General features: G+C 39.5%; 2 pseudogenes; one reads left to right on the top strand and one right to left on the bottom strand.

Annotated features, from left to right (window-relative positions):
- Nucleotides 1–7,824: 7,824 nt before the first annotated feature.
- LOC147449935 (uncharacterized) lies at nt 7,825–9,096 on the bottom strand (annotated as a pseudogene).
- A 2,914-nt stretch (nt 9,097–12,010) lies between these two features.
- On the top strand, nt 12,011–17,008 carry LOC147449934 (uncharacterized; annotated as a pseudogene).
- Nucleotides 17,009–23,677: the final 6,669 nt, after the last annotated feature.

Below are 23,677 nucleotides of genomic sequence, written 5' to 3'. Positions count from 1 at the left end.
TCTTAGGGCACACACTATTTGGATGAATGTGCGGTCTTCCTTAGTGCCCAACAGCAAAAGGAAAATGGAATCCACACGCAGTACCTTTCGTCTTAGCTTCACCACCCTCTTGTTATGAGGGAGACGCTTTACTACCTGCTCCTGCAACTCAATCGGTAATAGAGCTAGATCTCTAAGGATTGAACTTTCACTGCACACACACTCCTTGTTAGAACAAATGATCGTTTTTTGTTTTTGTAACAAACTTGGACAAAGGAAAAACCAACATACACACTATTTTGCTTGGCTGCACTTCATTTTAAAATAAAATGAACACATGTACATCAAAAGAAGTGTGGTAGTTGATGAGAGGTAGGATGACAGGTTGTGGAGATGCAAGAATTTCCCCTGTTCTTTCAGCCCCAAACAGAAACACCATACGCTGCTGAAAATGTATCTTTCTACTGAGTGCAATATTTATCCTAATATGTGCTGTGAAGTAAAAAGGGAAAATTTTTGGGCCATTATCCATGCTCTATACATAACCTAATGCCTAAAATAGAACAAATATATATACATCGAAACTAAGATCGTACCTAATGAGAGGCAAAATAAAAGGATTTACCGAAGCATTTATTTCGGCTAACCTAAGAGAACCTAAAATTCTACGAATTACACGTTGAAATTGCAACTTAGTACTAACAATTATGTGTACCTTTTGCCTTGTAATCAGAGTGAAAGGATCATACAAATTCTCGTGATTCATGCAAACTACTTGACTATTCTAAAGATTGATCCTACACAAAAACATACACAAGTTGGTCCTCAGTGGGGGTACCAATTTGAGGCGGTCCGGGGCGGGCAACAAGAAGAGTGGCCTCTAAGCACTCTTCTAGGCTCTCGTGCTGCTCAATTGGGTTGGGGTTGGAAAAAACAACAAACACACACACAAACCTAACCCTACACAAATTTGGGACACCACCTAGTTTTGGATGCGAACTAGTACGCGTAAAGAGAGAGAGAGAGAGAGTGCTCGGGCTGCTTTGAAATGTATCGGCAATGATCACGCAAACACGATTATATATGTAAGAAAGAGAGAGAAAGCGGAGGGGGTGCTTGTTGTATTAATACCTTCTTACAAATCTGTCATGACCAATCAAAGTGAGATTACTATTTGTTCAACATAGCTTGAGTAAATTACACCACATGACATCACAAGAAAAGCCACCCCAGTCACTGTCTTAAGGCCAGGGGAGTCCTCTCCACCCTGTCGCCCTCTTACAGTATGTGGGATTTATGGCTAAATTGATGACAACACCCAGAGACAAGCTATCAAGAACTTTTAAAAAAACACCAAGACACTTACACATCATTGTTGTCCATTTCTTCACGTTGGAAGAGAGACAAAGTATCCAAGCTTAGTCCAAATCCACCCTCCTTGATTCAGCAAATGTTGGGACTACACTAGTAGGAGAAATGATAGATCTCCTACTCTCAGTTGAATGATCACTCTGTCTCTTACAATGGCATAGAGTTCCCTTGCTAATCACTCCTATTACAACACATTCACATGCATAAGACAATGAGCTTCCACTCAAGAGCTCCTTCTAGAGAGGTTGAGCTTGGCTTCTCAAGCAATATCATAGTGCTCTTCCTTATGTCTCCCCCCTTTTGTGCTAGCTACACCCTCCTTTTATACCAATTTTGAGGGCTAGGGTTACTGCTATGACCATGGTTGGGTTAGATTTTCAGCACTTATCTAATTTCTTTTGCATTGGAATTATCAAGAAGTTGGTGGAGATAGTGAAGAAGAGAGAGAGGAGAGAAGTGGAGGTGATAGGACTTTTCATAGTAGGTTAGTGTTAGTAAATTAGTAGAGTTAGTATTTTTATTGATTTACAAATGGAATTGGATATTTACAATGGGAGTATCCAAGTAGGATACAAATAAGGAAGAAAAAACTCTTAATAGGTAAGAAAATATGGATTTCTTACAATGTTGATGCTCCAAGTGTCTTGAGTAGGATCAATTTTGATGCTTGTTGACGGTCCACTAGCTTTGACGGTACGGTTTTTCTCCACTCTTGACCTTCCTTGGGAGCCAAGGTAAGTGAACATGAGTAATCAATCACCATGATGCTGTCTTTCAAGAGAAGAGGCTGAATTTTGTGGTTTTTTTGATAGATATGGGTAATATGGATAAGGAAAAATGAGACTAGGTGGTCAATTTTGGAATGGAAGTGTGTGTAGGAGACATGAGTTCACCATGGTTTCTCTTATTCTTCAAGGTTGAGAAGAAGGTCAGTAGGGTGCAGAGAAGAGTTGTGAGAGAGGTGGGGATGATGAGTGGAGAACTGTGTGTGAAAGAGAAAAATGATAAAGTGGAAGAGGGAGTGTGCCTGCATAGCATGGGCAAACTGAGGTCCACCAATAAAATCATAGCTCACAGCTCGTAGCTCAAAAAAAAGGAAAAAATTTGAGGTAAAATTTCAGTCCACGAGCTACAACTTTTGTTTGTATCACCTTTTCAAATTCGGAGAGCAAGCGACCTTTAAAAATTCAGCAAAACCGACTATCTTTTTCCACTGCACAAAGTCCTTGTGGGGTCCTTCTTTCGATGATTCTTTTGAATGCCTCCAAGAGTGAGCCCTCCATAGTGCATGCATGCATGCCACATACCCTTGACCTTATTTGGTAGGTCTATAATTGAAGATATTGTTGAGATCATGATATAAGTGAATAGTACAACTAAGAAAATCAAATATTGAGGGGTCTAAAAAGAATATGTACATGTCAAATATAAATAACATAGGTGGAAAAAATATAAAGGGGTCAAAATAAATCTCTCTCATTATAAGTCTACCATAAAAAGATGAATATTTGTGGTGGTCTAATTTATGAGAGTGATAGAGAATAGATGTAGAAAGGAAAAAATCACAATAGTGAAAAAATATACACATAAATAGAACTAGTTTTTTTGGATTTTTGTTGCGATGGAGTTACACAAAAACTAAAAGAAGCTTGCATGAGATTATTTTTATATGGAATAAAGAGTATAAAAAATGGTAAGAAAAAATATGGTAATGGTGAGTCAATGTACATAGCATAAATAACACACCCTAGGTAGAATATTTAAATAAATACCAAATAATTATGAAAAATCCTTTTATTTAGGCCCTATATACAATGAAATATTTACACGCAAATGGACCATAATATACTTATATTTTTATATTTTTATATATTTTTTTGGCTCAACTAGCCCAATGACTAGCTAGTTGAGGGTTTATTAAAAAGATATGGGAAAAGTCCCCTAACTCACACACACCTATATACAGTGAAAAGGTGAGGGTAAACACAGTGTTTGAGTGATTTGATAGGGTGAGGTAACTCACTATGGAAATTCCAGAGAGCCAAAAAACGGCTATCAGTAGAAACTGCTCAACTAGCAGGTAATGTTAAACAACATAGTCAACCATGTACAAAATGATCAGAATCTATTTGAAAAGTTGCAGTAAGCACCTGTGGGGTCTTACCCAAAAAAATGGGTCCATAGACACTCGTAGTGCTATAGAGAGAAAGAACAAGAGCATGAGGATACGCATGCGTGTAAATCCTAGCTCTTATGGACAACCATGCTATCTCAACTGATTGCTACATCGATACTTCCTTGTAGAGATTAGCTACTATGAGTTGAAGATTATCAAAGACTCAACTTGAGTGTCACACTGAAAACATGTAGTGCAAAAATGACACCCTAGACATCCGTAATGACAAGACTCTTTCTTGTACAGTAACGTCATGTGTACTTTCCGGGTTAGATCTATTCGGACTTGAAAACAATCACCCAAAGAATGCCAATAGTTAGGTCTTACCTTTGGCTTGACAATGGCTCTTAGCCAGTGTGGCTCATAGCCATTATGCAAATTAGTGTTCAATGGACGAACCGATGAAGACTAATTTGAGTAGCATCTTATTCACGTGTTAGCTGAGAGTTGGAGCACCTTGGCTCATGCTGACTTACAAGCAAAACATGTATCAAAAGCTTCTTAGAAGATTCTCATTATTTCCTTAAAGAGAGAGAGAGAGAGAGAGAGAGAGAGAGAGAGAGAGAGAAAGAGAGAACAAGAGCATGCTGGGCTGAGGAACTTTCCTTAAGTTTTTAGAGTGTGTACCCAAGCTGTGTGCTCTTACGCATCTTATGAGGCTAAATTGCAGCTTATTGTATAAGCATTCCACAGTTTTCCAGTATGACTCTCTCATCGAAAGAGGTAACAAAAAAAACAAAAACTCATTCTGACCCACCTAGCATGCAGGGGTCGTGCTTGTATGAGGACGACTTAGTATTGGCACTTTGCCCGTGAAATAAGTCCTAGATTTAGGTTCCTTTTAGTGTTGTTGTGTGTTGATAGCAACCAAAAATCATATTAAACAATCCATCACTTAGTCTTTCCTTGACAAAGTTGCGAGTGTGATAGCGGAAGCGTAATGCATGAAGTGGTAGAATTGAATCCTCCTCATTAGCATGCCTTGCATGCAAAATTGTAAGCCCTTGCGGAGAGTAATGGCCTCAACCGTGAGAACCAAAACCATAAGTGCATTCCTTAGTTTAGACTGGTAGGGATTCTGTGAGCTGATATTCCCATTTTGCTAGTTCCCCAAACTTGTGTGCCACTAGCCATGATGCCAAGTTATTGGACAGTACCTTGGCACAAGGGAGAAGCCTTGCTTCAGATAAAATTTCCAAAGCACTTTGCTTTGCACAATGACAGTAATTTCCAAGTAAAGTGTAAACAGGGAAAACAAGAAAAACTTAAACCTGGTCGTTGTTGCTGCAACCAGTTGTCATGAAATTTGGAAGGAAAAACTCATTCCAAAATTAGCCATATCTACACAGACGCCCTTGTATATCCTATACCCTTGTCTGGTACATAATGAAAGGGGATGACCATTTTGCGAGCATAATCCCATGAGCAAGACGAGCAATGGAAAAAAAAGTAACATAATTAAAAAGAACCCCAAAAACACAAACATTATGCTTGATGTATTTCACTAAGAAACACTCGATAAAAATCAAACATAGCTTTGCATCTTATCACAAAGAATCTTGTTAAGCAAAGGTAGATCAATGCTAGATCAATGCTACATGTTGCAAACTCCCTTTACAATATGTATGAGCGTCATAGTATCAATACCTTTGATATAGATCATTCTATTCAACAAACAAATTAGCAACAATAATTTTGTTTTGCAACTTCATTTTGATTTAACTCATAGAAACTCCACGTAGTAGTGGTGGTTTTATTCGAGAAACATTTCCAATAATCACAAGACCATATGCAAATTAAATCTTTATGCATTGTAAATGTATCACTAGAAAAACAATAAATCACACTTTGTTAAGATCTACCTTTAGTTAGCTCTCTACCTTTTTGAATGCTTAATTGTGCAATGTATATAATAGTAGCCAAGGATACATGCTCATTTTAGGCTAGAAACTTTGAAGGCTGTATACCAAAAACAGTGCATTTGCAAATAATTCAATTGCTAGAAAAAATACCTTAAGTAAACATACAATTGTAATTTTTTGAAACTATATATAGTACAACTGTAGGAAAAAACACCTTGAGACTGTATATAGAACCTAAAAATATTTTCTCAAAAGTGGCCCAGAACATATAGAAATGTATATATGAGCAATCACGCAATGTATACAAATACAACAATCGCACATGGTAGTTTGATACAATCGCATATGGTAGTTTGATTGGAGCAACTATACATAGACAACATTTTCCAAAATTTCCAAAAATATGCAAGGTAATCTAAAATCTATGACAAAAGTCTAAGTGCTTGATGGAGCTCTCTTTTAGTCAAGGCTGCTTGATGAACAAACCTTTGATGAAACACATCTAACCCAAGCTTTTTTGTGTAGACAAAATAAAGATGCTTGCAAGGCATATATTTTTTACCCTCTCGTAAACGCTTCTGGAAATCCTCACAAGTGCAAGAAGGAAAGGTGGACACTACCACCAAATAGCTCTCCTCATTTTGCTCGCTTGTACTGGTTGTCAAAGTAAATTCTACATGCTCATTTTGAATCACCACACGTTGGCCATGAATTGTGCAAATCAACTCGGTAGCTCTATCGATCCTTGCCTCCATCTCTTTTGTTATGACCCTAGTGACCACCACCACCCTACCATCACGGTGCTTAGGGCGCACATTAGCATCATCTGCATTGTGCACCAAATTTGCATTTTGTTGTGATGTAGTTTCAATATTCTGCAAGTCAAATCCTGCAGCCCACAATGCTTCTATTTCTGTAAAATCTAAGGATGTTCCTTTTGCAATTGGCCATATAGTAGGACGGCTTGCTGGTCTCTCCTTCACAATTTTTGCTGGCTCCCATGTATGATCAATGTTGTTGCCACAAAACCATACAAATTGTTTTTTGAGACCTAAAGGGATTTCAATTAGACCCTCAAAACAAGGGGCAGGCACCCCTAATAATCCTCCTCTACCCTTCTTATCAATTAGCTCATTGCACTTTTTGTTTTTATGTCGTAAGTACCCTTGGCATCGCACTTCACTCCCTAGATTTGTCCTTCGAATAGCCCATCGTCTGTGGTGAACATCCACCTCAATAGTGCTTTCTATTCCAATTGAGCTATGGGTAGGTCGTGTTGAGCGATGTGCAGGTTGTGTAACATACTCAAATTCAGGCCGATGTGAATCTCTATCTCTAATTGGATTATTGTGTCTGCCTTGTCGTCCTCGCCTCACTGTCCTTGAGTCACCATCTGCCAAAAAGTTTCTACTAGCAGCATTAAGCTCAATTGCTACCTGATTAGTTAGATCCACCACTTCTGTAGGTCTTGGGAGGGTTGCACTAGATGAAGCTCGTCTTTTTTTAATTTTCTCAATTCCAGGGCCACATCCAAGGTGTCCACCCTTAAGAAAAGAGTCATATTTTGACTGTTGCAAAAGAATAGTACAAAGATCACCATAGCAAGCACTATATAGAGAAATATATTTAACCCCATCATTGGAAGCTAACCAGCTCCCATGCACGGACTTCGCTAAGTTTGCATGTGGTACTAGTTGCCTGTCACTCCCCTCCAAAGCCTATAAAAAATTCAAAACATGTAAACTTGCAATTATTTTATCTACTCTAAATATTTAACAATGACTCGCCTTGACCATGTATTCACCCCAATGTGCAACTCTGGCATGCCACCAGACAATCCATGTCTCGAGAATTGAAATCTTAGTCTTGTCTAAATGTCCTTTTCTCAACCACATACGTAGATTGTTCAATTCTGTTTCGGCAGCCTCTTCAGAAGGTGCAATCCTCCATGCTCTACACCTTTGTTTAAACTCTTCTTGACTATGGGGAAGGATACATTTTCTTGCATGTTGTTGCATACTCTGTTCCCAATGAAATGAGCATGATCTTTTCTGTCCAACCATAACATTATTAGGGCCTCCATTAAAAACTGTCCTCACAGCTCGCCAATTTGCCTGAGCTTCATCAGTCATAAATCCTTTGAATTCAGCCTTTTTGTAACCCTCCTTCTGCATCACTCGATTCAGTAGCATCCAAAAAAGAGTTTGAGCTTCAGTATCTTCCACTTTAAAATCTCCAATAGCTATGGTTTGCATTTCTTGAACATAAGGGTTATATACATGGCATGTCATAGTTGTCCATTCTTGCATTCTTTTAACAAAATCAAAGAACCAACAACTTTCCAATTCACCACCACCAGGACACATTTTATTAACCAAATCAGCACCATTGCCAGGTCCTTGGGTTGACATTTTAAAAATGTGACATCTATCAAAGCTAGAGAACTCTATTTAACCAGGAAAGGCCATGCTTTGAAAAAAAGTCAAAAAGCAAGCGCTTCTTCAAACTAAAAATGGAATCATAGCCAGTAGTGGGTTGGCCGACCTCCTCTTGTGCTTCTTTCCTCCACCATGACAATCTTCTTTTGTCAAGTGTAGGTGCAAGTTTAGCAAGTACCTCACCTAAGTCCTTGTCAGAAAGCATTGCCTTAGCAGAGTTGTCTTTAAAAAGTGCTGATTGCAGTACTATTTCCTTTGCCAATTTTTGTTGGAGAGACCTTGGCCTACCCACAACATCTTTACATATCATGTCCTTCACTTTGACTTTAACATCCACCATTGCTTGTTTTGCAACACCCTCAGCAACTGGGTGTAAGTGACAACCCATGTGAAGAATCCCTCTCGTTACTCTCTTACTAGGGATCTCTAAGGGCAATCAAAGAATGAGCTTACAAAGGCATTCAGAGATGCAAGTTGGGGGAAGATTACAATAAAAGCATTTAAGGCTTCCATAGCTGCCTGTCGTGGATCCTGCGGGACTGACTTTTGACAAACGCCCTGTCCAAAACTTTTCGTTCATTTCTTTTGATCTTTGCACTCCTGAACATATATTGTTTAGGCACATCAAGTGTCCACCACATTTTTTGAATCTGACAATCCCATCAAATCCAGTGATATTGCTTGTTACTGCATTTGTCCAAACATGTCCACCATCAAATTTGTCATTTGCTCCTGTTGTCCTATTGTTAGGGTCTGCATATGGAAGCTCAAACATGATGTTTCCATCATATCTTTGTGGTAGCTCATCAATATTTCTTATCTCGCGAACTAGCTCAAAGTTTGCTCTTAAAGAGTTCTTTTGTGGGAGATTTCTAAGCATCTCAACTATGCTATGTGCAGTGGCAGTTTCCAAGCTAGCATTCTTTGTTGCTTTTGGCTCACCTTTCTCCTCCACTCCCTATTGTATTGAACACTCTTCCTCAATTTCTATAACAGGAGCTTGTCTTGATAGCTGTTTGCCATGCAAAACAAATGTCCTTCCAAGCTGAATATCCAATTGAAACACAGTATTCTCTCCTCTGTGAATATTTGGCACCTCAAAAGAAAGACCTTCATTCTGCTCACCAAATATTTGATGCAAACTTATTGTATGCTCTACTAATCTAAAACATGCACTTAACTCATGGTGTGAGATCTCCACAACACTGTTTTGAGTTGAAAGCTCTATCTGTTTAGTGCTGCTCTCATCTCATATAATTGCAGTATTCATATTTGCAGAAAGTAGAAGGCAAAAGGCGAAAGTGGCAAAAGACAGTGTTAAACAGAAAACAAGACTCGTATATATGATGGTATGAGAGTGAACAATAAAGCACAAGATATTCTGTTTTAAAGTGATGATCGATGGTATTCAATGCGGAGTATCTTACTTTAGATATGAATCAGCCATTATTATCATTTTTATTATATATCTTGTATTATCATTTTTATAGTTTCCACACTACATATATTCAATAAATTAAAAAATAGATTTAAAATGTCTTGGTCTTCGACTGTGTGGACCGCTTGAAAACGTAGCTCTGTGTGCGATCCCTACAACAAACAATGAAACGACGCAACCAACAAAAACATGAACAGGTACTCCTCTCTCTCTGTTGTTTTTGCTACCAGGTCTTGGAGGGGTTTTGACGGTGAAACTCCTCTGTTTCTTAGCAAATAGGTTTCGGGAGCGCGTACTGGTATAGGGTTGGGGCAGTCGGGTGCACATAGTAGCAATCGGGTGCACACAGAAGAGGGTGCAGAGGACAAGGGTTGGGGCAGTCGGGTGCTCACAGTAGTAGGCTATGCAGCTCGACTTGACCCTCGCACATAGTCCCTATCCTTGACACAGTCGGGGGTAGCCCCTATCCTTGACCCTCGCACACAGTAGCAGGCTGTGCAGCACGCGTGACCAGGTAGTTTCGGTGGCGAAACTCTTGTAGTTGAAAGTTGCCTTTTGCTTTCCACAGCAGGAGCATTCCAATCCTGCCGCTTCCTATCTGCAGGAGCATTCCAATCATGCAGCAATGTTGAGAAGCATCTGCACAGAGGTAGCGGGAAACATCAAATTGAGCCATTGAAGGTAAGGTCGAACAGTTGAGCGGTGCACAATTTATCGGCGGCAGCAGGGTCGGTGACTAAACCGATGAACTCAAATTTATAAGAAGCCGAGCAACAGGAGCAGGTCGGCATCGAGTTCGTGAGAGTGGAAGCAAAGGCAAGCCTCGTGTGCAAAGAGCTTGTGAGTAGTAGCGTGAGGAAGCCCAAGCAGTAAGGGACTCACAACTAGCAGCAGGTCAGGCAGCTAGCTTGCAATTGAAGGCATGTGAGCTTGAACACTCAAATCGAGGCTAAGCTTGAAGGAGTCTACAAGCCTTGAGGGATTGAGCAGGTCGAACAGAGCACAGTGGGTTGCAGCGCTGCAAAGCAAATTGAGTGCAATTAGAAGCTCATGAAGCGATGAGCTTGAAGCAAGTAAGGGGATGAACCCAAGCAAATCGGACGTCAAAGCCCGAGCAACAGGAAAGAGAGATCTTGAGCTGAAAGCAAATCAGCGTTGGCCCGTGAGCAAGGAATTCAAAGCAAGGTCGATAACGAGTTTGGAGTAGGGCAGCGAGCAGAGCTTCTGGGGCCATTTGAAATGTCTGATCAAAATTTGACCAGCATTTCAGCGTGTTCCAGCATTTCAAAGCTAATGGGGACATCTTCCTTGTGCCATGCGTAATCTTGATTCTGCTGCAAATCTGTTGATAGCCTGGCCATATTCCAAGCTCAAGAAGTCGAATTAGGAAGTTCATTCAGTTGGTGCAACCGAGGCTTCAAGATAAACAATGAGAACTTCAAGCTTAAAATGAAGCAACAAGAGGCACTTAGAGAGAGAATGAATTTCCTGCGCTCTTGAAATGAGCAAGTGGCTGAGAGCTATTGGGATGATGCCATGGCAATGACTGAGCAGGTGGCTGGGAGCTATTGGGATGTTGACTGAGCAAGATTGGGTTTCGCCGGCGAAATACCTGTGAAGACTTAGATTCTAGACCAACATGAAGGATTTTTAATCATGTGTAGGGGACTCGTTAGCGCTTGTTCCTCGTATTGGAAGTTAGTTGAGGATGCGTAAGAGCCATCAACGGCCTTGAGTTGTTGACAAGCCAAGAGCTGTCTTCCAACCCCACCTGTGCTAAAGCTCGCTAGCACCTTGGCCTCACCCCCATACTTTGCCGCTCCCGTATTGTACAAGCTCACAAGGTCTATCACACAGCTGTGTATTGGTTTTCCACACCATCAAAAGGGGCTATAAATGCCACACTTATTACCCCTTTGACCTTCAACTGTGTTATGAGCTGCCCAATGCGTGACACAAAGGTCTGCATAGAGACCCCATCGAAATGCTTTCGAAGTATACCACATATGGCATACATATCTCATATGGCATATATATCTCAGTCAAGCCATAAAATGAGCAAAGGTCGTTTCAACACTGCTCCATGCCAGGCGTTTTGCCGGCGAAACCCTTGTGAAAATTTAGAATGATGTATGGAAGAGAGAGCGCGTGCACACACACACACACAATGCATGTGATGTCGGATTTTGACTGAAATGCATGTTCTTAAGTTTTGAATTTTAAATTTGGCCCATAAATAAGCATCTTGTTTTGAAGAAATTTTAAATGTATGTAACTTTAATATTTTTGTTGATATTTGTTTATTTGTTCTTTATGAAAGGCTTCTAGCTTTGGAAAGAGGACAAAAGGTTCACCCAAAGTCATACGCAAGAAGAGGAAATTTGTTTCTAGCAGAGCGAGGATGACGAGAAATCAGTTTTGATAAAGCTGAAAATGCTCAGGCTAATCAACAAGTAGAATACATTCATGATGATCAAGGAGATAAAGAGGCCACCAATGATAAGGATGTAGATGGGGGTATGAAGGACAATGAGAAGGTGACAGATGACAAAGAGGTTGAGGAGGTTATCCCACAAGCTATTATTAGGCCTCAAGGCTCCGAGTTTATAGACAGTTTAACCCTGAATAAAGGATGTATACCCCCTATGATTCCTCTCTGTAGGTGTTTGATAAATGAGAGAGTACGAGAGCTTAGAAGGGACCTTTCTTACTTAAGAAGGTTTTTGAAGAAGAAGGGTACCTTAAGATGAAAGGTATGTTCATCTTATCCATAAATCTTCTAGATGGTTCAACTAGAGATGTTAATGAGGACATTACAAAAACTTGGGACAAGTATTGGCATATGGTTAACAAAGAGTTTGAGGATGAGCTTGAAAACAACGATCAATGGTCCATGTTGAAGGGAAAGATGTTCTTTGTCTGGGAAGGGAATCATCGAGTGGCCTCTTGGATGGAGAGCATAAGCGAGGTCTCACGTAATGACAAGAAGAAACATGTGAGGGTTTTGGCAAAATTTATTGTCCCTACCCAGCAAGAGGAGTTGAGATTGATTGCTGCTCTTCAAAGATTGAACATGTAAGTCTTACTTTCATTTGTACATTAAATTTTTCTTTGTCTTTGTTCTAATGATACATCTTGAGGTAAATTTTTTATGGTTTATTGTTTATGTAGAATGAATGAAGAAGAAATCATTAAGACCAATATCAAAGACTACTTGTATCATACAAGTACCATTTGTTCTTTAGATGGGTCTCAAATCACTGAAAATTTTACTGAGGCTGAACGAGTGTCAATGGGGAAAGCAAGGGCTCAAGAAGCACAATCAGGAAAGAGGGTTTGGTATCCTCTTACTCAGTCTATCCTTGGTCCCATGGTTTATGGGGTATGTACTTAAATTTGTTAATATTTGGTAAGATTCTAATAATCTTTTTGGTTCTTCATACGTTTTATTGAAATGGTGTATGCAGAATAAATGGAAGTCTGATTTATAGGTAGCATCAAATACGATACCTCTTACTTTGTCACAAGATGAGCGTGTGAGGGCTGAGATTCAAGCAAAGAGGAATGTTGTTAAAGCTTACAATAGACGCATGACTCGGGTAAGTACTACACTCTATTAAAAGTATAATAAAAAGATTTTTTTTTTTAATTTTGTTTGGTTATTGTAGAATCTATCCGTGGTGAATCCTGCTAATGGAGAAGAATGGTTTCTAATTTTATAGAGTCTTCCTTTTGAGGATGAGAAATTCAAGATTACAATAAAGAAACTCTACTCTATATCTTGTGCTACATGTTCTCAAGAGCTAAAGATAAAAATGCTAAAGCTTTTGGGAGCAGATGAGAACTTTCGCCAAAGTTTTGGAATGCCTTTGGGAGATCATTTCTATATCCCTTGGTTGGCCAAGGAAGTATGGATGGATCAAGTCTTGGATGATGCAAGAAGGCTTTTACAACAGGTTGTAGATTCCACACATGGAGTTCACAAGGTGGTTTTGCCTTTAGATGTTCACTTGGAGTCATATTTTGAAGACATTGTTAGTAGATATAGAGGAGTACTTTTTTACGAATTTCAAAAGGAGATGAATGTGGCTACTCCACCATCAAAGCATGTGGACTTGAAAAATTCTTCCCGTCGATTGGTCTATAGGTAATTCCTATGTTATGCATTGTGCTAAGTGACTATTGTTGTACTATATAAGTTCGTTTTATTTAAGGTTTATGTAATCATATTGTTGTAGGTTCTTGATGTATCTCATAAGAAGTAAGAAGATCACTTGCATGCCTGACATATGTAAAGCATGGACAATTATGTGTCCTTCTACATATAGTATGTACACCTCCACTATCTTTAGAGAGAACAATGATTCTGTTGGAGCCTTTATTATGTAATGTATCTCATAAGAAGTAAGAAGATCACTTGCATGCCTGACATATGTAAAGCATGGACAATTATGTGTCCTCCTACATATAGTATGTACACCTCCACTATCTTTAGAGAGAACAATGATTCTGTTGAAGCCTTTCTTCTCATGGATTGGGAGCGTAAGCACTGCCCTTGGTGGATTGATATGAAGAAAGATGAGTGTCTAGAAGAGGAGAAGGAGAATTATCTTCGTCATTTGAAGGGTGAATGTAAGTCCGACTCAAGGTCATCAGGAGAGATGACTGTTGAGCAAAGGAAGAAGATGGAGGAAGAGTTGAAAGCTCTCAAAGAAAAAGAAGATCAAGACCATCAAGCAATGGTGGAATGTCAATCAAGGGTAAGTAAGTTAAATTGTTGGTGGGAACAATATGTTCTTGCTATTCTTTCTTTTGTTATGTCTTATGCTAATCATTATGGCATGGATTGATTTGAAGAAAAATGTGTTATTTTTTTGGCTATTGTTAGATACAAGGAACTTAGGAAGTTCTCATACCCAAAAGAATGTTGGAAAGGGAGCTTTGATTCATGCACCTTTGGCTAGTTTCCATTCCATTAAAAAGAAAGGAGACATAAAAAATTCAAAGGTTTGGATTTATGATTACATTGAGCTTGGAAAGGAGTTCACTGCAAGAAACTTCAAGGATGGTTTTGTGGTGATGCGAGAGTTTTTGTTGGCTTGGGTGAACGTGAGAAGATAAGAAATGGAAAACCTAGTGCATGGAGTGTTGATCTTACTGTTATTGATCTTCCTACTGGTAAGAGAGTTTTCAATGCTATCTTGTATACACCATGCATATACTTAGCTCAAATTCTTAACACTCAAATACAATAATTTTTCTTGTAGGTGGGCTTGTTCAAGGTTTGATGGCATTCCTGCATGGAATGAGCTAACAGATGACCATGTCAAGTTTTCATTGGTGGTTGCATCTACAGTGATGGATAACATGGGTTGGGTGCTTGTTCTTTGTCCTAGCACCGCTCTTAGTCTTGTGGAGCGCTTGGCCACACGCACAGGCCTAGAGCTGAGTTTTAGGTGGATCATGGAGAGCTCTGAGCCATTTTCATCACGAACAAAGAATGGGCATACACAAAAGGTAATAAAGCATCCTTCAAAAAACATGAACAATTCTTTAAAAGAAATTTGATACATGCAAAATTGACTTTTTTATGTGTTGTTTTGATAGATGAATGTATTCTATGCTTTGGCATTTCACAAGGCAGTAAGTAATCCTTCATTTGATCATGAGAGTGCTCAAAAAGTTTGTGTGTCATTGTTTATTATTCAATGTCGCATACCATGTTGATAAGTTTGCAGTGCGTACTGGATGTTCGCGCAACAATCCTATGGTTAGAGATAGCTCCTTGTGGCACTACCTTGGCTGTATGGGGCCATCCTTTCTTTGAGTTGCACACATAGAGTTCTCTAAGCATGGTTCTGTGGAGCTGCTCAAGTGCAAGGCATTAAGTGCCATCCTTGCTGAAGATTCCCTTACCCTTAATGCTCACAAGTGTATCTTGGTGGACTAAGAGGCTCCATAGTATGCCTTTACAAGAAAGCACCCTGGGTCAGTTAAGCCTAGGTCAGGGGTGACAAACCCAAAGGATATTGTCAAAACCTTTGGTGTCAAGTCGGCCATTTTCCCTATACCAAAAGATGTAATTTACAAGAAAACCAACCAGCCATGATGTAATATCTAGAGCAATATACAATAATTTTGTTTTTTTTATTTTTTTTGTCGCTTCATGTACTTTTTTTTTCTATTGCACATATTGGCCAATAAATCTTTTTCTTCAATGCACACAGGCCATTCTTTTGGCCCGTTCCGCGTCGATGTTCATCACTGTGGCTTTTGGCCGTCCAACAGCCTTCGTACGCACCAGAAACGGCTCCGTTTCACAAAATATTCATCGGTAGCCATCCCACATCAGATAGGTGCTTGGATGGTTGAGGAGGTGAAATCTTACTACTTGATTAACTCAAATACTTCAACCACAGAAAGTACACAATTAACTATTAGAGTTACACTGAATGAGAGAAAATCAAGTCGTTTATATTATATCAAAATATTACAAATCTCATAAACAGAGGTTACATGGGGAAACTAATTCTTATGGAGGCACCCTTCATTCCTCAGATTGAAGCGCTACAGCTAGATCTATATTTTTTAGTGTAACTCGCTTTGCATGCACCATACAAGATACACCATCTTGGAACAACTGCACCAAAATGTCATCAGCGGCATCCTGTAAAGCCAAAAGAGCCACACGCTGAATACATGTAACACAATTTGAATATTCGTCCATAATTTCTCTTACCACCCAAGAAAAGCTACCTTTGGTATTATTGGCTCCGTCCTCTTTTGATATTTTTGGATCTCATGTAGAGCAACTGTTCCAGGCTTCCATCACCATTTCTTCTACACTGTTGGCGGTGGTGGAGGAGCCACTTATTTGGCCCATTGAGGAGGGTCATTTTTGTACTTTTTCCTCCTCTCTTCTTGGGCTTGTTGCTCTTCAGGTGTGAGCTTGTCCTTTTTCTTTTTGGCACATTGTTTTGCTCTCTGAGGAATTTTTGAAGGTCTGGAGCTCCCATCCTTTGCTTGTTGGGCGTCCTGAGTCCTATCCTCTTCTGCTCTCTTCTCGGCCTCCGCTCGTGCATGTAAATTAGCCAAGTGGGCTCCTCAGCCTTGGCTCTCCGCCATTCATCCTGCTCTCTTTGCCTTCTTTGTTCTTCATGCAATTTCTGTGCTTTTCTCTCTGCTGCCTCTTTCTTCTCTAACTCTCTCATTCTCTTCCTCCTCTTGGAATCTCATGCTATAGAAACAGGATCACAGGGTATTAATTTGATCACCCTTTGTTTGACTCGAGGTGGAAATTTTTGTGGCCTAGTTGCGGTTGCTTGAGCTTCAGGTGTTGTCATTGCTTGATCTCCAGTTACTGCCGTTTCTTGATCTCCAATTGTTGCCGTTGCTTGATCTCCAGTTGTTGTTGTTGATGTTGCTTGATCTCCAGTTGTTGCTACCGTTGCTTGATCTCCAGTTTCTACCGTTGCTTGATCTTCAGTTGCTACCATTGCATGAGTTCTAGGTCCTGTTTCCTGTCTTGGTCTGTTAAGACCTGCAAATGGTTCGAGCTCTGGTAGAGGTATGCGATTCGCATGCTATAGTGGCTGGAGATCACCAAAAATTTGCCACATGGTGTTTTGATCCTCTGTAGTTGAAGGTTGGGGGAGCGGTTGGGTGTTTGGAGTTGGTTCTTGTGATTGAGGATGTGGATTTGACACGGTGGATTCTGTACGAGGTGCTGGTTGCGGATTTTTAGTGTTGTCAATGGCAGTGGTGTCATCATTGTGCATGGTGGTGTGCTCTAGTGTATTATCCATGTTGTGCAAGATATGAGTGTGTGTACATTTGGGCTTGAGATGATCTTCTAAAATGTGCAAACAAGAAATGAACTTTAAGTTGTGAGTTTTGACTTGTATAGTACTTAAACTTTAAAAGAATTTAAAGACTCAATAAAATCACTCAAAATTAAAAAGACTCCAAAATAGACGAAACTTGAGCCATGGAAGTAATAATTGTCGCCTTTACAAATCACTTTGCATGACAATGCATGTTTACAATAGATATGGTTAGTGTCAAAAGGAAATTAAATTTCCACCCAAAGACTGTCATCACGCCGCCTTGTCTCCAACTAGCGTCGGAATCGATCTTTTGCACTCAAAGCATGATATGATTTTGATCGCCTCAAGCTAACCACTTTTTCTATTCTACATTTTAAACTTCTTTGTTCTCCTGTCTTCTTTCTCTCTCTCCCTACTAAAACTCTATAGAACCAATTGAACATCTCGTGAAGGGCATTGCTCTTTTTCCTTCCACCTCCATGTCGTGTATTTTTAAAATACATTGATTTTTCTTGATGGTGTGAGCGCTCCATTCCTTGGCTGCTCCAAATGGCTAATGAACCATAAGTGTCGAGAAAAAAAGCACTATGTGCAAAAAGAATGTGCTGAAAAAAAAAACAAACTTTAGTTTTGCACACAAATGTATTTTGATTGAAAATATCAAATCTTCAACACACCATGTAATGTGTTATGTGTGTCTTCCCCCAAGCATCCACCATTTTGTTGTAAAACTATTGATTACAAACTTTCTGGTGGATATCTCATGATCGGTTAGCTTTGCCTTTTTGAAAAGACTAAAAATATAATCAATAGACTGCCACACACGAGTAGGCTTTATTCCTAGGGCTGCTTCATTACCTTTGTAGGTGGTAATGTCACAAACCTTTTTCCACAACTGAAACTCATTGGGACTTTGGGAGTTTGAAAAGTTTGAAAGCAAATGTCTAGCTTTACTACCACCCATACAAACTTTATTAGGGCAATCTTGTGTACTTCCAAATTCCTTCTTGTCCTTTGATAGCTCAACTGCACCCCCATGTAGACCAACACTCGATAGGATAGATTCCAATTCTCGTATACACTCTTCTCTTCATTTTGCAGGCTCCATATTCCAAGTGTAATTAATATGGAGCATAAGAAACTTGTCAAGAATTTGTAGACGGGCATGAAGGGTGCACACATGCACATTTATTAGTGGTATTGGAAGAATAGGATCCCAATTTGGATCATTTAGGGAGTACTTGCTGGTCACAACTGAGGATTCCTTGAGACCATTGTTGTAATGCTTTACCCACTGCTTGTGTAGTGGGTACACCTTTTGCAAAGTTGACTGTAACTTTGCCTCTTATCCTTACCACCTTTTGACTTGCTGGCCTTTGCACCCTTGCCATCAGTTCCCATTGAGACTTTACTGTGGCTGCAATAATGGAAAGAGGGTCATTGCACCTTGCTTGCACTCAAACATACACTTGAGTGTTTTCAAGTCTCCTGCCAAATGCCACTCAAGTTGGAACGTTCCAAGACCTGAAACATGAAATCTCTGTCCTTCTTGTTGTTGTTGAATGACATCAAGGATTTCAATGTGATTGAAATACCATTTGAGTCTCATGTGTCTCATGTGGGAGATGAAAAGCTTCCAGCCACCAAATATTTTTCTCTGACTAAATACCTAAACAAGTGTTTACCTTCTCATTGGCATTTAGCTCCACATTGACACCCACCAAGGCCCTGCTCATCAACGCCTTTCAACCGTTGACCTTTAACAACTTGGTACTCATCAAGCTTCATAACAAATATCACTTTCCCATCACACTCTTCTTGTGTCAACCCATAAAATCTTATCATTGACTCTTGGAGCTTCAACGAGTCCACATACACATTGTTGAACTCGTTGTAGCGGAAGACTTTGTTGTCTTCTAATGGCATGTCATCCTTCACATACTAAAATCCGCCCAACAAGCTTGCAACATCATTATTGGCGCACTTTTTTGCAACACTGACATTGTAAGGCGTTGGTAGAAACTGAAACAAACCTTTTGTCTGATGATCGAGTGTGACACTTCTTTACAAAGCTTCATAGGCCTTGAAACTTATTCCTGCGCTGTCACACACCTCCATCATCTCTTGAGGCGACACAATGTTCTTTAGCTCACTGAAATACTTCTGCCACAAAAGATTAGCAATGCCAGCATTGAATGGATCATATAGTAGCTCAACCAACTCCTTTGGCTTGATGGTATGCTGCAGTAGAGCATGCCCGATTGTTTGAGCATTGGGGTCAATTCCCATCATCATTCAAGCCAAGTTTCTGCATATTGAATTACCATTACACCAACCTGCAGAACATATAGGAAATCAGAATCTTGCATCAGTATTCTTACCGAGTTTTATGGACACATTTCTTTTGAGCTCCACTACTTGAGAATAGCAAGGACATCACTTGTCTCTTGCGCTTACAAATGTGGTAGCCGAGGGGAATGTGTGTGAGATGATTGATTTGCCGACACATATTGCATGAAGTGTGTTGTAGTTGAACATAATTGTCTACTCGGTGCTCCTGATCTTTTTTTTGTTGCTGTACTTTTTCATTGAGATTCGCCATCTCATCGTTCAGTTGCTTCATCTTCTTATTGGTTTCCTCTCTAACTTGTTATAGATCTTTCACGGACTTCTCTTGCAGTGATGAATAGGCAGCCAAGAGATGTTTACTTGCTTCACTTTCATTGATGAAAGCTAAATACAATCTCCAGCAGTAGTCAAAAAATCTGTCTCTTCCATCTCCAATAAAACGTAGAAGCTCAGTGACAGTACAAAAGGGTAGTGGTGCATTAGTCATTGGATCACCTGGGTAATTGTGGCCATCAACCCATAAGTTGATTGCCTTGCACCCAATGTTTTGTAGCTGATCTGCAACATTGGGATTTGATGTGCCAAGTCGCACAGTAGCATACTCCTGCTCCAAATCAGCGTTTAATCGATATCATTTTGGCATGTTAGTAATGTGTTGCAATGGAGGGCGATTGAATGACATGTTTGTTATCTAATCAAGAAAAAGAGTGAGAGAATGTAATGGTCACTTCTGCAAGTAGGGAAATTTGTCTATGGAGGGAAAAAGTGGAAGGTACTCAGAGATAGTAGAAAAGGAGTATGTTATGGAGGGAAGAAAGAGAGGGAGTGTAGCTCAAGTTCTTTTGAATTCAAAATATTGATCATGAGAGCTTTAGAGAGAGAAATGCAACTGCACAGAGGTAATGGAGTTCTCCATTGCTCTCACCTGAAGCTGGAGTGGGAGGGGAGGGAGAGGGAGAGAGAGAGAGAGAGAGAGAGAGAGGGAGAGAGGGAGGGAGGGAGGGAGAGGGAGTTAGGGAGTGGGAGGGAGAGAGAGAGAGAGAGAGAGAGAGAGAGAGAGAGAGAGAGAAAGAAAGAGAAAGACATAAAGGAAGAGAGTGAGAGAGAGAGTAGATCTTCAATCTTGGAGGATCTGCACTTTTTGTCAGATGTAGGCAGCATAGAATATCCTCTTGATGATTGGGAGGTGGAAGTGACAAGAGAGAAAAGGGGGGGAAAGAGAAAGAGTTGGCTCACATTTTAGAGAGAGAGTGCAGTGAGAAAGTATGCAAACTTTGCTTTTTTGGCAGGGGGACTGAAAAGTGCTTCTTTTAATGAGAATTACGTGAGAAAGAGTGTTTTATATGTTAGAGAGAGAGGAGAGAGATGGAGAAAGACATTTTAAAATTCAGTTACCCACCTCTCTTTTGTGTTAAAATATCCTATTTTCAAAATATAAAATATAGAAATGGTATTTTAAAAAATCTCAGTACAGGCCTCTTTGCCCTCTCTGTAGGCTTGGTCAAACTTGGCTTAAGCTTTAAGCATTTCCATGTTAAGGATGACCATAAATTCATTAAGCAGATACTCGATTACCTCATTGAGGAAATGAGTTCCCCTATCACTGACTATTTCTATTGGCAATCCATATCTTATGAACACATTCTCATACAAGAATGCGGCTATGGTTCTGGCATCATTCTTTTGGGTTGCTTTAGCCTCTACCCACTTGGTCAAATAGTCCATAGCTACAATAATATATTGAGCTTGGGTTCTATAAGCATGTGGCTATATTGGCCCAACAAAGTCTATATCCCATTGCAAAATCTCTTGCCCCCATCATTGGTCTTAAAGGCATGATATCTACACGGGTTGGCTTTTTAGCTTGACATGTATCACACCTTTGAACATACTCCTTAGCATCTGCAAAACGTGTTGGCCACCATATGCCTGCCATTAAGATTTCTCTTGCGGTGGTTTCACTTGAAAAGTGACCTCCAGCTAATCCGGCATGTGCTTGTTCTATTTCAATTTCATAGTCTCTTGCTTCAATTTCAATTGCTCTTTGGCGGGGTTTACTCATATCCTCAGGAAATGTTTTGTTTGATAAGTAAGTAACTAAATAGTTACTCCACTTAGGAACAAGTGCTATTCGGAACAATGTCAAAGGAGGTATGGGTGCTTATTTCTGCCATTGAGGAAACTTTTTTACAAATGAGTGAACATCACTCCTCGTAGTTGGCCAAAATACTCCAAGTCTCAAGATCCATCGCATAGTTTGGTCTTTTGCAAAGTGAAGTCCCACTATGGTAATATGTGCTTGACTTAAGTATTTGGTTTTCTCCTTAGGATTAATGCACAAAAGCAATGTTCTATCTCGATTTGTTTTGTATAGCCTTCCAGGTAGTAATTGATACATAGCCGATTTCACAATTAATCCAATTGTAATAGGAAGTGGTATTTGTGAATCCACTTGAGCTATGGCTATCAAGGATACCATATTTTCCGACCATCGAGGTATCATTTCCACGGAGAACAGATATGCATCTGGTAGATCATCGTTTACTCCCTTTGGTGGTTCTCCTGAAATAATCCTTGACAAACGATCTGCTCTTGGATGAGTGGTGTCCTTCTTCACAACTACAGTGAAATCAAATTCCAAAAGAATGATGAACCCTCTCACTATTCTTCCTGTGTTGCATGGCTTGTTGACCAAGTACAATAAGTCTTGGTGGTCCACAAAGAACAAAATTTGTTAGTTAATAGGTAATATCTATACTTTTTTACGGCATAGATAATTTCTAATCCTTCCCTTTTGGTGGTTGTATAGTTTTTCTCTGCCATATTCAACTGTCTACCAGCATAGGAAATAGGAAAATCAATTTTCCCATCTCCTGGTTGAGCTAGGATACACCTAATGGCAAAATTAGAAGCATCTACATGTATGTGGAATATCTTATTCCAATCTGGGGCTTTCAATATTGGAGTTGAAGTGAGAGCTTGCTTAAGCTTCATGAACGATTCTTCACACTCATCGGTCCATTCAAAGAGTGTAATCAAGCTGTACATGGGTTTTGCAATTATAGCGTACATGCAAATGAATCATTTGTAATATCCACAATGTCCCATGAAAGCTTGAACCCCTTTGATTGTTGATAGTCTAGGCAAATCAACAATAATATGAATTTTATCCATATCAGTAGCTATGCCGTTTTTAGACACTATATGTCCAAGAATTTTTCCTTGTCTATCCAGGAATGTGCACTTTTCAGGATTTAAGCAAATCCTATAAAGTCTACATTTTTTGAATACCTTTTTGAGGTGTTCAAAATGATTATCCCGGATTGATGAATGTACACATAGATCATCCATATATACTTCCAAGAAATTCCGAAGGTATTCTTAAAAAGCATGGATCATCAATCTTTGAAAGGTGGCAAAAGCATAAGCTAACCCAAAAGGAATAACTCTATAGGCAAAAATACCCCATTCAATTGCAAAGGCAATTTTATGCTGATCTTTGGGATCAATCAAAATCTGATTGTATCCCAAAAATCCATTAAAAGCTATAAGCTTCTTTCCCTGCAACTTGTTCTAAAATATCCTCAGTGATTGGAAGAGGAAAGTTGTCTCTAATGGTAGCTGCATTCACTTTCTTGAGATTGACACACACCCTTAATTTTCCATTTTTCTTGGGTACTACCACAATTGGAGACACCCAACCTATGTGTTCAATTTCATAAATGAATGCGGATTCATTTATTTTTTCTATCTCCTATTTGATCTTTCTGGAAAATTCTCATTATAAGTGTATGGCCTTTGTCTGCTTGGTTTTGCATCATCTCTCATAGGTATAGTATGTTGACAGATTTTTGGATCAACACCCTTGAGATCTTTATAAGACCAAGCAAAGATATCTTGGTATTCTATCAATAATCTTACAAAAGCTCTTCTTCTTATTCAGTTAGGTCGTTTGCAATGTAGGCAAGTCTAGGATCTTCTCTTGGTTCGACCATATCTATCTTTTTTGTGTTTTCAGGTTCTTTGTAGGACTCATTCTGTTTTCGTAGTTCCTTGATAGGTTGTTTCACTATGGTTTTTTGGTCTTGGAGAGTATATTTCCTGTAATGGGATGGATCACTCATTACATTTTTACCTTCCTCCTCTGTTAGAAGCGGCTAACGGCTACACCAATTATGCACCAAGTTGTGGATGTGCACAATATTTACTTTTCATTGTATAGGGCTTGGGCTCATTTA

Source organism: Adiantum capillus-veneris, chromosome 10 (assembly GCF_014529385.1).
Source record: "Adiantum capillus-veneris isolate H3 chromosome 10, ASM1452938v2, whole genome shotgun sequence".
NCBI lineage: Eukaryota > Viridiplantae > Streptophyta > Polypodiopsida > Polypodiales > Pteridaceae > Adiantum > Adiantum capillus-veneris.
Note: the sequence above shows the minus strand (reverse complement) of the source record. Positions and strands in the feature narration are given on the sequence as shown.